This window comes from Cavia porcellus, unplaced genomic scaffold (assembly GCF_034190915.1).
Source record: "Cavia porcellus strain 051 isolate PalLab524CR breed Dunkin Hartley unplaced genomic scaffold, mCavPor4.1 scaffold_5, whole genome shotgun sequence".
Taxonomy (NCBI): domain Eukaryota; kingdom Metazoa; phylum Chordata; class Mammalia; order Rodentia; family Caviidae; genus Cavia; species Cavia porcellus.
Window position 1 is genome coordinate 97148755 of NW_026947488.1, and position 18279 is coordinate 97167033.

Consider the following 18279-nt stretch of genomic DNA (forward strand, 5'->3'; position numbering starts at 1 on the left):
GTCAGTCTCTCTGAACAAACACCAGATAAAGAATCACAGTTTTCAAAAATGGAAACTCCCTTCTGGTACATTCATCTAAACAGTTCTCAGCCAGCGTAATTAAGACAAACAATGCTGGAATCATAAAAGAAGGAACTGATCAAATGCTAATGCATTCTTATTTGCCATGCTACTCAATCATTGTACCCTACCTACCAGCAGCTATGTTCAATAATCATTTTCAATCTGTCCTATTCAATTTTAGCATAATATAATTCACTATTAACAAATATGCATCAACTTTTTATACAAAGCAAGCCCATTTCCTTCTTTGATTCCTGATCCAAAGAAGTTAGAGACCATATGGAGAAATATGGTGACTGAACATTCTCTCTATGCAACAATTACAAAGAGAAAAACCTGTCAGTGGTATACTGGTCCAAAATCCAGAGGAATTTACAGGCATCACTGATCGATACTAAGGTAACAACTGAAAGGGTGCTCCCCAAAACCAGTAGACTCTTGAAATCTTCATGCAAGTTAGAAAAATGAGTTTTGATTTGGTGAACAGAACACATGCTTGGCTATAATTCCAGCCACCCGCTGTACCCCACAGCTACATTTAAAAAAAAAAAAAAGCTCAGGGTGTGCTTCAGCAGATCCTGGAGGGTCTGAGATAATATGGGAAAGTGCTCATAGGATTCTAGAGAGACATGATCAGGAACAAGAAACACGCTGTCTCAGGTCTTGAGAGAGAGGCGAGGTGTGCAACTCCAGCATTTGCCTAGATCTTGAGAAAACGTTAAGCCCAGAGATCAAAAAGGAGGAGAGCAAACAAATTCTTTTACAGAAGGGTTGTGCAGAAGGAGAAGACATGTCACTGGTAGTGAAACTCATTACTGGTTAAGGCAAAGCTCACAGAACCGTTAGTCACAGAAGAATTAAGTACTTGACCTGTTGAGGCAGAAGAAAGCCCCCAACATAGGTAAAAAGGCAAGGGATAAATTCAAGATTTTTACTGATTCTTCAAAATGTTATGTTAAGTAAAGAACTGGTTGCTGTATTGTGGAGGTCAGTCTGGAGATTTCTCCAAAAGCTGAGATTGGAAGTCCCATTTGTTCCACTTCTAGGCATATTCCCAGAAGAACTGAAAGCATCATACCACAGTGATATATATGCACCCATGTTTATAGCAGCACAATTTGTAATCGCCAGATCTTGGAAACAACCCAAGTGTCCATCAACTGAGGAATGGATAAAAAAGCTTTCTACAATGGAATACTACTCAGCTATAAAGAAGGATCACATTGAGATATTTATAAATAAATGGGCGCACCTTGAGACCATACTCATAAGTGAAATAAATAAAACTCACATGTATAAATACCTAATAGTTTCCCTAGTGCAAGAAATAGTAAGAATACATAAAAGTATGTAGTAATCATGATTCCCCATTATATTGCTTTGAAAACTTATAATGTTTTCATTCATTGGTTGGAATGGTTTTATTCTGGGTTGTCTGATTTATTGTCTGTTATGGTATGAACAGCTATTTTAAAGAAAACAAGACACTATAATAGCTAGTGATGATTTAATATCATCTGGTTTTGAAGTCTCACCAAGCTCTTGTTCTTCTGTCTCCATTGGTTTTATTATGTTGTATCTTAGTGGATTTTATTATATGTGATAGTATAAACAAAATTTTTTATAGACAAGGAGATAATATAGCAGCCATTGTTCATTTTCTGCTAGTTGGTTCTGAATACCCTGTAATACTTTCATTCTCTTGAATGGTTTTACACTGTCTTGTTATGTTTGATGCTATAGTATATTAAGGTATACTCAAATATTTCAAGGAAAGAGACACTATGGTAACTACTGTTATCGGGTTGTCTTGTGGTGAAACACTATGTTGCTTAAATTGTTCTGTTCGGACCTGTGCTGTTATGTCCTCTTTTACCTTAATGTTTTTTAATTTAAAAAAAAAAAAGAACTAATCGACCAATTGTGTGGTCACACGTTACTGACAAATGAATCGGCAAGGATGAAACAGAATTCTGACTGGGAAATGGAAAGGACGTGTTGATGAGCGTGGTAATAAAAACAGATCAAAAGAAAAGCAAAATTAAAAAATAATCATGGCAGTTGCTGGGCTCTTTACATTCAGGATCTTCATGAGATCAGCGGTGCTGTTACTACCATTTCATAGATGAAAAACTCAGGCTCAAGACCCTCTACAACTTCACTGGCATATCACGTAAAGTGAAAGGGCTCAGAATTTAAACCCAGGCGGCCGACTCCAGAGCTCCTAATGCTGGCCCCCTTGGGTTAAATTAACGGAATCTGATTAACAAACAAGAACACAAGCTTACTCCTGCTCGCAGAAGAGGGAGAGTGCTGATGTCCCCAGTCATGATGCAGCACAACACGGGGATGCAAAGAATAAGGCGCAGTGAAATTCCAGGAGTCAGCACAACTCCCTCAGTAACCAGGAAGCAGTTTCTGATGAGAGAGACTTAGAATAAACGGAGTGGACAGACTCAGGACTGACTAGAACAACTGTGCCGTGCAGGCATTTGTGGTAACGACCTCGCTATTATTAACAATGACAACAGTCCCAGGCAGGTCCCGTGTTTACACAGCAGCCTCTGATATAGGAGCAAAAGCACCTGGCAAGCATCCTCATCTGTATTATTGATGGCTTAGATTAACAAAGCACCTTTCTGTCAAGGAGCTCATTAATCCTTACCCAGACTCCTGTGACACACTCAGGCAGGCAATGCACTTCCATACCCTCCGCACAGAGAAACCGAAGCTGCCAACCAGTGCACAGTTGTTTAGGACAAGTGTGGCTGGGCACGCAGTGAAGTCACAAGGAACCACGTGTCACCGCCTCGGGTGAAACACTGTCTGCTTCTTAGCTTCCTACTCTGAACTACCTGGAGCATTGACTGGATCCCTCTCCGCACATTTTTACTGGCTTTCTTCAAGTTGGACTCCCCCTCCCCGCTCATCCGCCTTTAAGATCGCTCCTCTCCCAGTGCCCCCAGCGTCCCTGCCAGAATCCTTTTCTTAAATCTGCTCAGCAAACAGCAAAGGTGTTTTGCCGTGCATGGAAATAGATCTAAGTTTCCTCATGGATCACACAGGGTCTCTCCCAGTCCAGTCCATCCCCGTGGATTTTCCCAGCTGCCCAGGGCTCTGATCACCTTCTCCTCCATCTACCCGCAGGCCACACAGCTTCTGCTTCTCAACTCCAGGCCCACTCTGCTCCTCACTCTGCCTGGTCCTTCGTTCAGAAATCCAGAAATTGTCTTTCTGGCTTTAACACTGCGGAAGCTATGACTCTGGTGCCTGAAATGCTGTCTCCCTCTCAGACCCCTCCCGATGCCAGGCTGGCAGGAACTGCTCCCTCTGTGGCCACATTTCACCCGCCTGTCACACTCACCCCATGCTCTAACCAGGGCTAGAGTAACTTAAGCATTTTCTGCCACCTTTGTTGAGATCTGCAGGCAAGCCCTTGTGTCTGGTCCTGCCACAGGGCTTCCTGTGTGGAGTGGGGATGTCATGTAAGTGGCAAAACACATTATCTCCTTAGTTTTCCTATGCATGGCACACAACAGCACTCTTCTAGGTGCAGAGAAGACATTCACTTGTTCATGACATACATAAATAATTTTAACCTGTCAGGCATGCCAGTACACATCTCTAATCCCAGCTTTCAGGAAGCTGAGGCAGGAGGATCACCGAGAGTTTGAGGCCAGCCTGGCTACACAGCAAGACCCTGACTCAAAAAACCAAAAATAATAAAATAAAATAAAATGTTAATTTTAACCGGCATTCTCAAACTGTATTACACAGATCCCATAGAATCTGAGGATGCTTTCAAAGTGTGGTATCAAATTTACAACCTCGTGCTTGCTAGGCATGAGCTAAATCCCCAGCCCCTGTAGTTAGGATCTTAAATATCCTCTCCCCTGAAAGGCACTATTTATTGGGAGGTGGCAGAAACTTTATAAAAGGTCCTGGCAGAAGTCTTCTGAAAATGCGGAGCTTGGTGTTGAAGAGGATGCCACCTCTTCTATTTCTCTCCCTTTCTCATTCCCAGCTGTTTTGGTTAGGTCTGGGCATCAACTCAAAATGTCATGTTTGGAAGATAGATCGCTCCAGGGGCGGGAGCTACCAGCATCAGTAGATTACCCAATGGAAGGACCCGCTGCTGAGATGCTGGTAGGAAGTGGGGTCTGGCTGGAAGAGGTGGGTGACGGCCAGGAGGGTTCATTGCCTTCCTTAGCTCCCGCCTGCTCCCTGACTTCTTCCTGACCTCCACCATGCGGGCAGCTGTGCTCAGCACCGGCCCTTCCACCACACCCCTTCTGTGTCTGAGCCAGCTGACCAGGGACTGAAGTTTCTGAAAATCAAAATCCATACCACTCCACACCCCGCCTTGAACTGTGCGTGTTGGTTATTATTTCTCAGCAACAGGAAAGTAACAAGGACATCAGCGAGGAGGTGTGTAGCTTCGCCTGGTTTCTGCTCCCCCTGATAAGGGCACAGCCACCGCTGCCAGGCCCAGAGGAACAAAGCCAGCGCTCATGGCTGGAACTCGGAAAGGAACTGAGATCCACCTTTTTCATCTTGGTAAGCGGTTATCCCAAGTCTTTCCTATGGCAACAGAAAGCTGACTGACACACAAGTCCCTCAAATCAGTCAAAAATAATTCCAAACACGACAAAGACGCAGTTCAGCATGGTCCTGCCAGCCTCTCATAGCAGTTTGCCAGGACACCACGATGTGTGACGTAACAACAGACTGAGGCAGAAGACAACAGGAGTCAGCTGTCGTCTCCTAAACGGGTCATTAAACATCTGCCAAGGAGTGAGACAATGTCATTTTGTCCTTAACCTATTTTCACAGCAGTTGTAAAAAGATAAAGATATTCATATGAACATGCAATGGCTTTAATATTGTTGATCTCTTTAAATTAATTACATAAATATTTTCAAATTTATACTTTAATACCTTAAAAAGATAAATACCAGACACTCCAACAAGCTCTTTAGATTTCTCAGTCATTTTCAAGAGCAGAAAGGATCATGAGATCAGTCAGAGAATCGCGTAGAGTGGGCTCCTGTCTGTCTGCAGAACCTCATCTGAAAATACCTGGGTAGAACTTGAGCCATTTAAACTGCACTGTTTCCCTAACCTCCATAACGAAGCTTTCCTCTGAATGAAAATCGTTTGTTTGTAGCTTCTTCTCTTCTTCCCTATGCCAAAGCCCACAGTCTGAAGGCAGAGTCAGATTTCATCTTCATTTCTGGGGCATCCGTAACAGGGCAGGCAGCAAAACTTCCAAGTGAGAAAGAAATAAAGGGAGGAGAAAGGAAGGCAGGAGGGAAGGAGGGAGGGACACAGGAAGGAGGAAGGAAGGAGCTGCGCTTTTCAGAGATGCTACCACCGGAGTCTGCCCACTGAAAATGTCTCAGTCTTCATGGCAGGGTGTTAGGTGGGTACCACAGCCAAAGAAACCAAGTTGCCAAGTTTCATGTGATACACTGGTAACTTCCCAGTTTAGAAATCTAACTTCCAGTTTAGAAATCACGTTTTCTAAAGGCAAGAGTTCAAAGACTCATCTCCTAAGTAAGCCCCTAAGCAGGCATTGTGCACAGTGGTACCTCAAAGGCAGAGGCATTTTACAATAAAGAAAGATGCAAGCTTGGGAAACGGGTGCAGTCAGTTTGTCTAAAATACATAAATTATATTCCCTATAAGTAGTATATTCTCAATAATTAAAACTGATTTTCTATACTGGTGATATCTTATTTCTAGGTTTAGATAAATGATAATGGGCAGAAAGGAGCATAGACAGGAAGGAGGCAGGGTCGGAGCGAAACCTCCAAGGCTCTGTCCGCCTGCCGGCCCTTTCCTTCCAGCTCCCACTGGGCTGACTGCACCCCCAGGAACTGCTCTGTCAGGACCCTGGCACCCTACTTGGCCCGACTGCTGACGTGTCACCTCAGACTAAATTCAATCTGTGCCATTTAATCTATGCAATTTTTAAATTAAGGAGAAATTCAGGCATCATGTATTGCAAGTGTCTTGCACACAGGTGAAGCTCAGCTAGGTTGACTCACCCTAGGGGATACTAACTCATGATGGATCTGGTATGAGAACTTACTATCAGTCTCTTCCTTTGCCAAAGACTATAACGATCAAAATTTTTAAATAATCCACCAAACTGTACAAAGTGATTGTTCCAAATCACAACAGACCCCCTTCCCATATGAAAGCCTTCCTATTTATGTCATTCTTTCATTGTTCTGCTATTATAAAGCATCAGAGACATTTATCCAAGTGTAGGTGTTATCTATGTCCCAAAATTATTTTCATCAATTCATACTTTAAATTAGTTTATCAGGTAGCCAAGCCAGTTAATTTGCTACAAAACACTTTTATTTCTGTAAGAAATTCTGACGTCTTTAACCAGAGGGATAAGTGGGGACTTCACACAGTGTCAGGTTCAGAAGCAGAGGCCATTGGGAAGGAGTACATATGGGCCCCTTAAGTTACAGCACAGTCAGAATTTTATGCACAGGAACAAGACTAGGAAATAAGTTCAATAAATGAGATCCTGCTGACTGTGACCCTGCACATTTGAACCTATCCTTGCCGGCAAAGGCAAGAGTGGACATCGTCAGAACACATGCACTGAAAGTCACAAAAGATGCAAAGCAACTCGAATTCTTTTCATGGAGTTTTTGCTTAATGTATTTTATTCAGTTTTATCAGGTCGGAATGGCAGGTGAGTACAATGTCAGATAAATAGATTCAGATGTGGCTATAGATATTTATATACTCTCAAGTAGAGTTACATCAATTCTTAAGTTTAATAAGTGATTTTCTAAAAGCAATACTGTCCACATTCAAATTAAAAGTAGGTCCTCAAAGAAGGTAGAAGATAGACTCTTAGGGATGAGAAAGAGGACCAGGAGAAAGGAGAGGGAATAAGCGGCATGATAATAAAGTAGGTTAATGTATGGACCAATAAGTCAAAACAAAATCTATCATTCTGAGCAATTAACATGCATGAATTAAAAAGAAAAGAAAGGACTACTGAGAAACTGAGAAGTTAACATTGTAAAAAGTGGGTCTTAGAATTTAAAGCACTAACAAGCCACCTATGCCTTCCAAAAATACAAATAGAAAACTTTGAAACATCTAGAATACATAATTTCTGGTATGTACCTTATAAATAATGAATTATCACATATAATAAATGCTGTTAAACTCCAGACTAAAATTCCCAGTAAGCTCTAACATGGAAAGGTTTCTTATGCACATTAAAATCCCATACTTCGTTTTTCATAGTAGTTTCTCTGACAGTGGTTCTCAGAATATAGAGAATTATTCCTAAAGTATCTGAGTGACACTAAAAGTCTTGCAGACAGTCAAGCATTGTTCAGATAAGCTCCAGAAAGACCTTGGTTTCTAAAAGAAAGCATTAAGTGTATTTTCCTGATCTAGCATCAAATTACTTGGGACCTCTCAAACAGTGGCAGCTTTGAATCTGTTCTCCTAACATTGCCTGAGGCTCTACCAATCAGTGAAGAGGAAGAAAAGTCTAAAATTTTACACAATACTGTAAAACCTGAGTTCATTTGGACTGCTATTATTTAAATACCGTGAACTGGGTAGCTTATCAACAGCGAAGTTTATTTCTCAGTTTGGAAGCTTAATAGTTCAAGATCAAAGCAGATTTGGTGCCTGGAGACAGGCTCTTTTCTGTTTCATAGACTGCACCTCTCCCTATGTCCTCACATGATAGAAAAGTCTAGGGACCTCTCCGGAGGTCTCTTGAATAAGGGCACTTATTTCAGCTGTGAGAGTCCCGCCCCGTGCCCTAATCACCTCCCAAGGGCCCTGTCTCCTAGCACTACGTCTCTGGGGCTTATGATCCCACATGCCAATTTATAGAGACCACAGATATGGGGACATAGATGAAGGCCACTCATTTGGATTTTACTAGGGTGAAACAGTCCTGAGCCTAGACTTTGGCAACTACTCCACCACTGATAGAATACAAACAACAAATTTCAGCACATCTCTTATTCCCTCATACGTTAAGGTGTTCAGTACCCCAAACCTGTAACAGCTCTTTTATTTTTTAGCTTTTTTGCATTGATTATGTTATTACCATTCCTTAGAACTCATCCTTATTTTTGCTTGAGTTTCAAAGTCTAACAGTGTTTCAAGGCTTCATGGGGCCCAGAGTTCACTTCTAATGTTGAGAAGTATGTAGTAAAAAATAAAAATTCTGAAATCAGTCATTCTAAACTCTGCTGTCACCGTTATATGGCCTGGAGAACGTTTTTAAATCTCCAGTGCCTCATTGTCATCAGGTGTATAAAAGAAATGTTCGGTATAATGCTACTTACCTTCCTTCCTAGGGGGTTCTATCCCAACAAACTCATTGTAAGTTGAAAATATCATGAATCAGAAAGCACTTGACACCCTAATCCACTAGATGCCACAGCTTAGCCCCGCCTACCTTAAATGTGCTGGGGGGAGGTTATGTTGCCCAACAGTTGGGCACGATCTCCCACCACAAAGCCTGTTCAGCAAGATCTGCCACACATTTCACAGGACAGTGAGGTCAGCCTGCCACTACTGCTAACATCACATTGTCATCCTATGCACATCAGTGGCCTCAGAAAAGATCACAGTGCAACATGTGATTCATGCTGAATGCATATCACCTTTGTGCCCCTGAAAACTCAAAATCTAAGTCCAAGCATCATGAGTTGGGGACCATCAATAAAAGATTAGTGTGGGCACAATAGACACCATGAAGCAGATCACCTGTGTGTGACACATAGGTGTCCCTGCAGGCATGAGTCTCCAAAGCAGGGGTGCACAGCAGTGTATTTCTTAAGGAGTGGTGATATCATTTCATAGGTGATGAAAGCCTTTATGCTATGTGTTACCACAGCAAATCAAACTTTTATAACAGCGACTTCGTTAGTGGAATCGTGGACAGGAAGGTATCATAGGAAGCTATGCACTTAACCTGCTGAAGATGATGCTCAGAGCCTCGGGGCAGGGGTCGTAGATAAAGGCTAAAGGGGACTGAGTTGAGGAATGTTTAGAAAATAAAGTAGATGGACCAGAAATATCTCAGGGGCATGGCACCAGCCTGACCTGCATGAATTCATGAATGCAATTCCCCGTACCAAAAACTAAAAGAAAAAGAAAAAGTAGGTTAATTGTATGTTCACTTTTTATTTTACAATGAGGCAGTATTTGTTTATTTATCTGTATATCTTCGTATTTATGTATCTATTTATGTATGTAGTGTGTATGTAGGTTTGTATTTTCAAAGTCCTGGTGTCTATTCTTAAGCTGATACTTAGTAATAATGTGATCTTGAACAATCCACTTACTCTCTTTTAGTAGCTGGTACCACATCTTTAAAAAGTAGAGGTGCCCCACATAAACACTGTAGTCTCTTTAACCCTAAAGCCTATGAACTTGTAAACTAAGTTGATCTCTTTTTGAATCACAGGGTCATAAAACGTGCCTTAGAATTTATCAAATACCAGGGTATAGCTGTACACTGTGTGGAATAATATCGAACCCTCCTAACCAGTAGGGGTCAAATCTGTGCATTCTCCTTCTTCACCCAACGCAATCACCACTTCTGGTGGTTTGCTACACATGCCCTACAGGAAATTCCTTGGTTATGATCTTATTGTTTCTTAACTAGACTCCTGCAATGGCACTGTGAGTATTCTCTGCGGCTCCAACCCAATCTCCTTCCAGACACTCTTTAAGAAGCTAAAGAGTCAGAAAGACCTAGGGTTAAGTGCCAAATTCACTGTTTCTCAGCTGGGTAATTGCCAGCAAGTTGTTAACCTCTCAAAACGTGTTTCCTTACCTGTAACTCATAGGGATGATTAAGGATTGAACGGTTCTTCACATAGTGCCCATTATGCAGTAAGTGATAATTATTTTGAAAGACAAATCTCAGAAAGATTTGAGCAGGCACTTCACAAAAGAAGAAATTCAAAAGGACAATAAAAAATGAAAAGATGTCTTCATTAGTAATCAGCAAAATGAAAATTAATACTTCTATGAGTAGAATTATGTATGCACCTGATTAGAAAAATTAAGAACTTGGGTTGATGAGAATGTACATCTTCCTACACTGCTTCTAGGAGTGCAAATCAGTGTAATAAATTTGGAAAACTATTTTAGAAATATTTAGTAAAATTAATGGTGCAAAACCCCTAACACATCACAGTTCTTCTCCTTGGTATTTATCCCTATGAAATCCTTACATGTTTGTGATAGAGTCTATGAGGAATAATGTAGAGATAAACGCAGAAAATGGTATACCTAAAAGGGAAATAATCCAAACCTTTGCCAAAAGTAGAATGAATAATTAAATCTTGGTATATTCTTAGGGGAGCACATTATATAGAAGTGTAAAGGAGTAACCAACATGCATGGACACAGAACAGTCTCACAATGTCTCGCACAATAATCAGATGATTTAGGATATATACACACATGTTGCAGATATGTGCACTGAAGTGCAGGTGAGCTCACAGGTATGCTATAGAGATACACACACGGAAAGCCTCAAAGAGCTCTGTAGGAGAACAGGTGGTACAAGTAGGACAGCACACAGTTGGGAACCGTATCTGTAACTCATAAGGATGATTAAACATCGAGCGTTTCTTTGCATAGCGCCTGTTATGCAGTAAGAACTGATTCCTCCTTTCCTCATGCTGTCTTCTTACGGTTCTTAACAGTTCATTAAAAGCTCACTTCTCCGGGAAGCCTCCCCTGATCTTCTCCATCACATGTGTGCCAGATTCTCCTCTGCAGTCCTGCCATCAGCAGGTATGACTGCCCACACAAAAGCACTGTACAGCTGCCATACTTTTTTGGAATCTATCTGTCAATAGAACGCTTCACTATAACATTTGCATCAACTGAAAACTCCTTTAAAGCAAGGATTTTCATCCACCCCAAAGTTGAGCAAGATGGTTACACCACAGATTCTCGATAAGCATTGCTAACTGAATAAATGTTTAGGATGGGAGTAATGTGTATTTTTTAGATCATTGGAAGTAATACACAACAACATATTAAGTTCAACTTTATAAAACTGAACTTGCAACAAAAAGTGGTTGCTTATTAGCAATTATTTCTTCTTTATGCCAAATACTCCTTGAATACATTTTGGTTAAGCATAGCCTAATGGTGACCACTAGATTTGCTTTCTCAATAGAACTGCAGGCAGATTGTTTTAAAACTCACAATGTGAAATTGCACCTGAAAACAAAATGACACCCAGGATTCGGAGGCAGATTTATTTACCTCGACAGGCACTTATCAGGATCACTCCCAGAATATCTGGTGGGCTAGGGCTTATATGGGATAAATAAGCAGGAAGTACAAAAGCAGAATGGTTTGTCACCTGGGGATTGGTTTATACAAAGTGTATCCTAGTGACCAATCATTTCTAAGAGACAGAAGCAACCGTTACTGAAACAGGAACTATCTATTACATGGCAGCTAACCAACTGAAGTATACTGGCTGGTGGAGGTATAAACGACTGTAAGATTGATCTCATCCTACTTCTGAAGTTATAAAGCATGTATTAATTCACAGAGCAACCTGTCTACAGCAAGTTATGCAAGCCACTAGGCACATGAAAGAGAGATATTGATCATTAGTTCCAAATAACTTCTTTTGGAGTCTTAACATCACCACTGTCATATTCTATTTTCAAATATGTTATCTGACAGATTATAACTCATTCATCTCTGTTGGAGTCTATTGATTATTGACTTTGGTGACTGTGAAGTATTAAGTATTTGATTAAAAAAATATATTCTGCCTCTGTGTGCAGATACTTTAAAAATAATAAGCTTTTTAAATTACTACAAGTCAGAGCAACTGGATCTATTTTCAATATTGTTTTCCTTTAAAAATGTATAAATTGAATTGTATAAAACTATGATATAATTTCTCTACCTTTTTCTCTGAAAGTCTAAATGTTTTTTGCGTGCCAACTTCTGAAGGAATTGAACATTGTAGTCTAGCTCAGAAGTATTTTTTCTATGAAAGGAGCTTAATCAATAAAATACAGTATTGCACTGCAAATAAAAAATTCACATAAAAATAATGTTCCCCAACTGTTACTCTGCCACACAAAACTGCTCACTGTAGCCCTGTAGCATCTCACAAGTCCTCTCCTACCACAGGTGGTATTAGCAGAACTGTACCATTAATCCCGTCTTGTTTACTCTTACTTTGGCTGATACCATTTAGGACAATATTTCTTGAGAGCCATACTCTGGACCATATGATACTACATGACACTGGTCATGTAGAGCACAGATTTTATGTTGAAGATCATTTTTAAAATTTGCAACTCACCACTGCTTGTGTGGCTTGTCATCTATAGGAAATGGGTCTAATTCAATAGCTTCTTGCATGAGTTGCCATAACCGAGATCTGAGATGGTCTTGTCATTGATGTTTCTCAAGCTAGCCTAAAATCAAAGCAAAAAGACAAATGAGTTTCATTTTTAAGGTTTCCCCTGCTCTTAGAAAACTAAAAGACCGCCCCCAAAGACAAAAAGACGGTTGTTTTCCAGGTGGTAGGTGCAGGGAGAGGACATGAAATGTCTCAACAAGGTTAACTCAGTTCAGAAACTGTTGCAAGCACAAGAACTCTGTTATAAATCAGTTCCAGGCTGGTCTGGGCTGGTCTGGCCTGGTTTGGTCTGGTTTGGTCTGGTCTGGTCTGGCTTGATTTTGGTATCAGGGATTGAATTCACGACCTCCTGTTTGCCATTTTAAAATCCAAACATAAACTCCACAGTGCTTGTTATCTGAGTGGACATGATAGTGAACTTTATGACTATGGACTTGGTTTTGTTATCAATGTGTCAATTCATCAGCCTCAATTGAGATAGCTCCACAGTTACCTGTGTTTACATATTTTGCTTTCCCTGTAAGATTTCCTTTGAGAAATGGGTTATATAGTTACCAATAAAACAAGGAACACCTCTCAGGTAAGTGAAACAAAGTAAAACCAGAGTCAGTTGTCTGAAGTTAGGAAGAGACCTGAATTTATATTCTTTTTAATGTGATCTAGTGATACCTTGCTTTTTAACTTATTTCCAGTCACTTCCTAGCAATATATGGCATTAGTTTCTCCATAACTGTGCTGGTTTCTAATGGTCTACCCACTGGCAAACCATTAGTTTTGCTTTTCTAGTTTGGAAAGTATGATCATCATACCAGAAAGAAATCTTTACCTGCCCCAGAGGAGTCTTCTTCCTGGCCAGCTGCATACTACTGCTCCAGGGAATATTCTCCTTCCCCTGCCCAGCATCCTGGTGGGCCGCCATGTCTCCTATAGACGAAGCATTTTCTCTCTCTTCTGGATCCCTACTTACAGTCAAACCCTTACTAGAGACCCCTAACCCTATCCTACCTTTGTTGTTATTTAACCTCATTTCCCCAAACAATCATAAACTACAAATGACAGAAACTTGAATTCCATTTTCCCAAACTCTTACACCCAGAGCACTTAGCAGAAAACTGTATAAGGAAGATATTTGTTCCATAAATACTTAACTTTTCCCTACTGTGTGCCTGAGTCAATCCTGCAGAGATTATACTTTAGCAGGAAATACAGGTGGTACAGAAATACACAGTTACTCTGTTGTGTGGTAAAGCTAAAATAGATCTTCCTCTGAAGGCACAGAATGAACATCGCCAAACAGGAGACGTGAAGCTCTCCTTCACGGTCAGTGGCTTTGGACCCTGTTACCATTGTACAGGAACAGGACAGTGATTTTAAGAAACTCATTTTCATGAAGCACCTAAAGCACCTGATCAGTTTAACACCCATAAACCAGAGATAGCTGTGCTGCCACGAAGTCAAGCCATTAAATGTATTTCTACTGCATACTTTTAAGGCACTGCTGTTTTAGATTTTGTTTTTGTTTTCTTCCTAGCACCAAAAGAGGAGGAGAGGAGGAGAAAAAGAAGTAGAAACAGCAGCAGCAAAAATCCTATGAGTTGCTGTGTCGGCTACTCTGCAAATGCCTATTCCCTTTGGGGAGCACCACCTGCGCCCTCCACAGCACAGAGGGCGCTGAGCAGCTGCAGCGAGGGTGCTCCAGGGGAGCCTTCAGGCCTTTCTTTCCCCACTCAGAAGCTGTGTTTCTACTCCCATCAGCCCATGGTTTTGACATCCCTGTCCCCGGGGACACAAAGAGTGAGAAAGGCCACAGTGGCTTCACATGGCCAAAACGTCAATTAAAATGCTTTACCAAAAATAAGCATGTTTGAAGTCTAATTCTCAAACACAACATGCTTTTATTTAGGTATTTTCAGAATCACTGGATGTCTCTGCCAGATTTTCTGTGAAGGTTTATCATACGAAATGAAGCTTCTCTCCATTTATTACAGGAAAGAAAAACAGGTTCTCAAAGCACACAGAATTCGCCTTTTCCCTCTCTTTGCCTTGTTTTGTCACAAAGGTAAAACATATTCAAACTAAAAAGCCTCTAGTCAGAACCTTCCAACCTTGCTGATAAAACATGCACACGCTGGTGAATACCTGAACACACACACTGCAATTCTAAATGACACATTCTCTCTCCAGCAGTCCATAGACGACCTCTCCTCTGAGCCAGCAGGACAGCGCCTCATCCCAGGCTTATGTAACACAATCACTGTATTCACTATAACAAAGCTACAAATGGAATCTGTCCTCATTTGCCAATAAGCCTCTCTGGCAGGGACTCGGGCCCAGCTTCCTCCACAAGGCCTTGGTTCTCAGAAGGTGCAGCGATGGATGCTGAGGAGGAGGTGCTCAGCCAGCCCACAGCAGCAGAGCGTGGTGCTCTGTGCTGGTCCTTACTGGACACTTCTGTGCCTCTTTTTGCATGGTTGTTACAGCGTCCAACCCAAAGCTTCAAACAGACCACCAGAGGAAACACAAGGGACAATGAGGGAAATCTAAAAAGCCAATTTGTTTACTTCGTACTGTAACTGAAGGAAGATTCTCTTGCTGTGGTTCATTTTTCATATAAGCAACCAAGCAACCATCCGCTTTGAACAGAGCAATTCCCCTCCAGGTTCTTAGCTAAAAATGTGACCGGATGTCAACACTAGAGCAAGAAGGAAGAATATCTACCCCCATACTTAACAGGCAAAACTCTCGCTTTGTTTTTATGTTTTACCATCAGTGTGACAGCCTGTGTAACTAAGCTTGTAGTGAAAGATTCATTTATAAGAAGCCATGGTCATACTTTAAATATATCTGTGCCTTTAGTCATGGGAAGCTTTTTCAGATTATTCAGGTAGGGAAAATCCCTTTGGTAGTGATATTGCTGTAGAATATACTAGTAAGTTAATTTTCCTGTAAATGTAAATAACTTGCATCGGCTAGCATTCATAACCGACTCTCCAATCATTTTAACCTTGATGAATACTGATCACATCCTATGAAACCATTAAATGCTAATAGCTGCAGACCTGCCAGACAATGACAGCAAAAACACACTTGTCCTCTGGGATCTGCTCATAAACATCCCCTTTTAGCACAGCAAGTGCTCTGCTCCCCGCAGCAGATGCTGCTCTGGGCCGAGCAGGCAGGAGGCTGGAGGCAGCTGATTCTTTTTCCCCATTCTGTGTATCTTTCTCACTGCCTCATCATCCCAAATCTTTTTTTAGTGAAACTGCAAAGATTTTTGCGAGAACAAGAGTCCCTCCAATTCAAGACACTTTGCAACCACGGGAGGAGCGATATGCAGATGAGGCAGCAGAAAGACTTTAATATCTCAGGTCTCACCACCTTTGTCATCTGACTTCCTAGCCCCATTATCAGGGAGAGAAAAGCCCAGTTTGCTTATGTGATAAAGCAAGCTAATATAATACTTCATGTCATTAGGAAGGGTAAGTTCAAGGTAGAGAAGGGAACACATCTAAAGCCAGCAAAATTGCTACATCCCAATGGCCCAGCCCCCAAAATCCAGCAGTGGGTTCTCCAGTGGAGATGGTGTTTGTGAGCCCACTGCTGAGCTGAGCACTGCTGTCTGTGTTTACAATGCACACGCCCGCCTCAGAGGCCTGTCTGGGAGCAAGGGTCATTACTGCAACCATTTTCAATACACTGATCTGCATTCTGGGAGCGCTTCCAGAGTCAGGAGTCACAGACAGCCACAAAGGAGAAAGTGGACCTGGGGCTGGTGATGCCTGGTGCACTTAAACCCATTCTCTTTCGTCTCATCTGTGACCTGTCCCACAAGACTGAACCTGCTCCTTGCTGGGGCATTCATGAAAGTTCCTGTCAACAAACCAGAGGCAACAGGGTTGCTGTGTAGTACCCTCCGGCTCTGCAGCAAAAACATCCCAAGTAAACAGTCTTATGCTTGCCTGGGTGCCAGGCTGCTTCTGGAGTTAAATCACAATAATCCTGGAAGCACAACCAGTCAGTCTCCAGATTTAAGTGTAGGGGGAAAACAGCGAAAATACACATAATTATCTTAAATTTTTATATCCCAACTGACTTGAAGATCTCCTCTAAAAGCCATTCAGGTTGCTGAAAATACAGATGCAATCAATTGTGCTAAACACATTGACATGCTCATTTCTGATGATACATTTTTTTTTCCAAAAGAGCTCTGACATTTGTAGGGGACACAGCCTCCCAGCACAGACTACCTGGGAATCTTGCCATTAAAAAAAAAAAAAAAAAAAAATCGCTGCCTACTGTACATGGATCACTTTCTTAAAGGGACCCTTACTTACCTATGAGACTGCAGTCCCAGCGTTTTCTCTGATCTCTAACCTGACCCCTGTGCTCTCTGTTCCTTTCCCTAACCCAAATGGAGCCCAAGCTCTCTCTGCAAAAGTAAACATATATTTTAATTCCTTGCTCAATTATATAAATATGTGCCAAAATACTTATTTCCAGGAAGTAGGCATAAGTGAACCGTAAATGATATTATCTTTTACTATCTTAAGGAAACCACAGCGTTTCTCAGAGTGAGAACTGAGGTTGGCAGTCCCAGCAGACACAGCTGCCGGTGCCCCTACGGAGCGCTTCCCCTCGGAAACTCTAGGTTGGTCTCCAGCCGGGTCACGATCGCAGGCACCCTCCCACCTCTGCACCCCTAACCCCGCACCGCAGGGCTTCCCCTCCGGTTTGACCAGGTGCTGTGCCAGGAGAAACGCGGGGGCTTCTTGCTCGGAGCTGGTTGACTGCACGAACCCACTTTCGACCCCAACTCTCTGCGGTCGCCCACTCTCCCTCTCCCAGGCCACGGGGAGCAACGGAGAGACCTCACCCCACCCTCCAAAATCGGGTTAGACCCAGAAGGAGCAGAGGCACCTACCATTCCGTGTCTGAGACCTACAGTCCTGATTCGGCCGAGTCTGCCCCAGAAATCCTCCTCACTTGGTTATCATGAACCACAGCCCAAACTGCAACCAGGAAAGGTTCTTTGCAGGAGGGGAGATTGTTTAAAATTAATGACAGACAGGTGATTTCCAAGAAGACCCAATCTGAAACTCACGCAAGCCCCTACGAACTAAGGGGGGAGGGAAAAAAAGAAAATGTGCAAAAATGAAAAAAGAAAAGAAAAAGGTATGCATCTAAGAAGCACCGCCCACCCCCATGAAAAAGAAGAAGGACCGAGGAGGTCTAAAAGGCCAAGGGCAGCTTGCTGAATCACCCCTCTCACCGCCTGGAAACCATTGTGCGGCGAGATGCTGCCCGTACCATTGTGGAACCTACCGGAGGAGACGGACCCGGGGCCGGGGGAATGGGGTTGCCATGGCAACTAAAAGGAGCACACGTGACGTCAAAGCCCGGCGAGGTCTAGGGAGGGGCCGGAGGGGGAAGAGAAAGGAGAAAGTCTCTGTGCGGCCGCAGCTCGGGTGCTTTCTGGAGAAAGGAGGGGAAGGCGAAAAGCAAAGGCACCGGCTTCCGCGCCAGCCAGCACCAGCAACTCCGCAGGACCTCAAGCAGCCGGTCTGCAAACCGCGGAGAATTAGCGCCCTGCTCGAAGCTCTAGCCCTTTGCCGAGCAGCACCCGAGAACCCTGCAGACGGATCAGAAGCGCTGCAAACGCAGTCGGCCTCGGCTCTGCTGTTTGCAAACAGCGGGAAGAAAGACGTGCGGGTCTCGGACCGTCAAAACAGGCCAGAGACAGAGATCATCTCCGGGGACAGCAAGCGTCGGAGTCCACTCCGGACCACAGC

The 18279-nt window shown here is 42.5% G+C and overlaps 1 protein-coding gene across 5 annotated transcripts in view; it reads right to left on the bottom strand.

The window, feature by feature from the left end:
- Mapk10 (mitogen-activated protein kinase 10) overlaps positions 1–17975 on the bottom strand; it is a 282143-nt gene extending 264168 nt beyond the window's left edge. For 3 of the 5 annotated variants that reach the window (XM_063249376.1, XM_063249380.1, XM_063249379.1), the window contains exons 1-2: positions 17412–17601; positions 12431–12545 (exon numbers count right to left, since the gene is read on the bottom strand). The gene's annotated coding sequence lies outside the window, so the exon portion shown is untranslated. Of the gene's footprint in view, positions 1–12430; positions 12546–17411; positions 17602–17812 lie in introns of those variants that run through there. The other 2 variants (XM_063249377.1, XM_063249378.1) reach the window with 2 other exon arrangements.
- Positions 17976–18279: the final 304 nt, after the last annotated feature.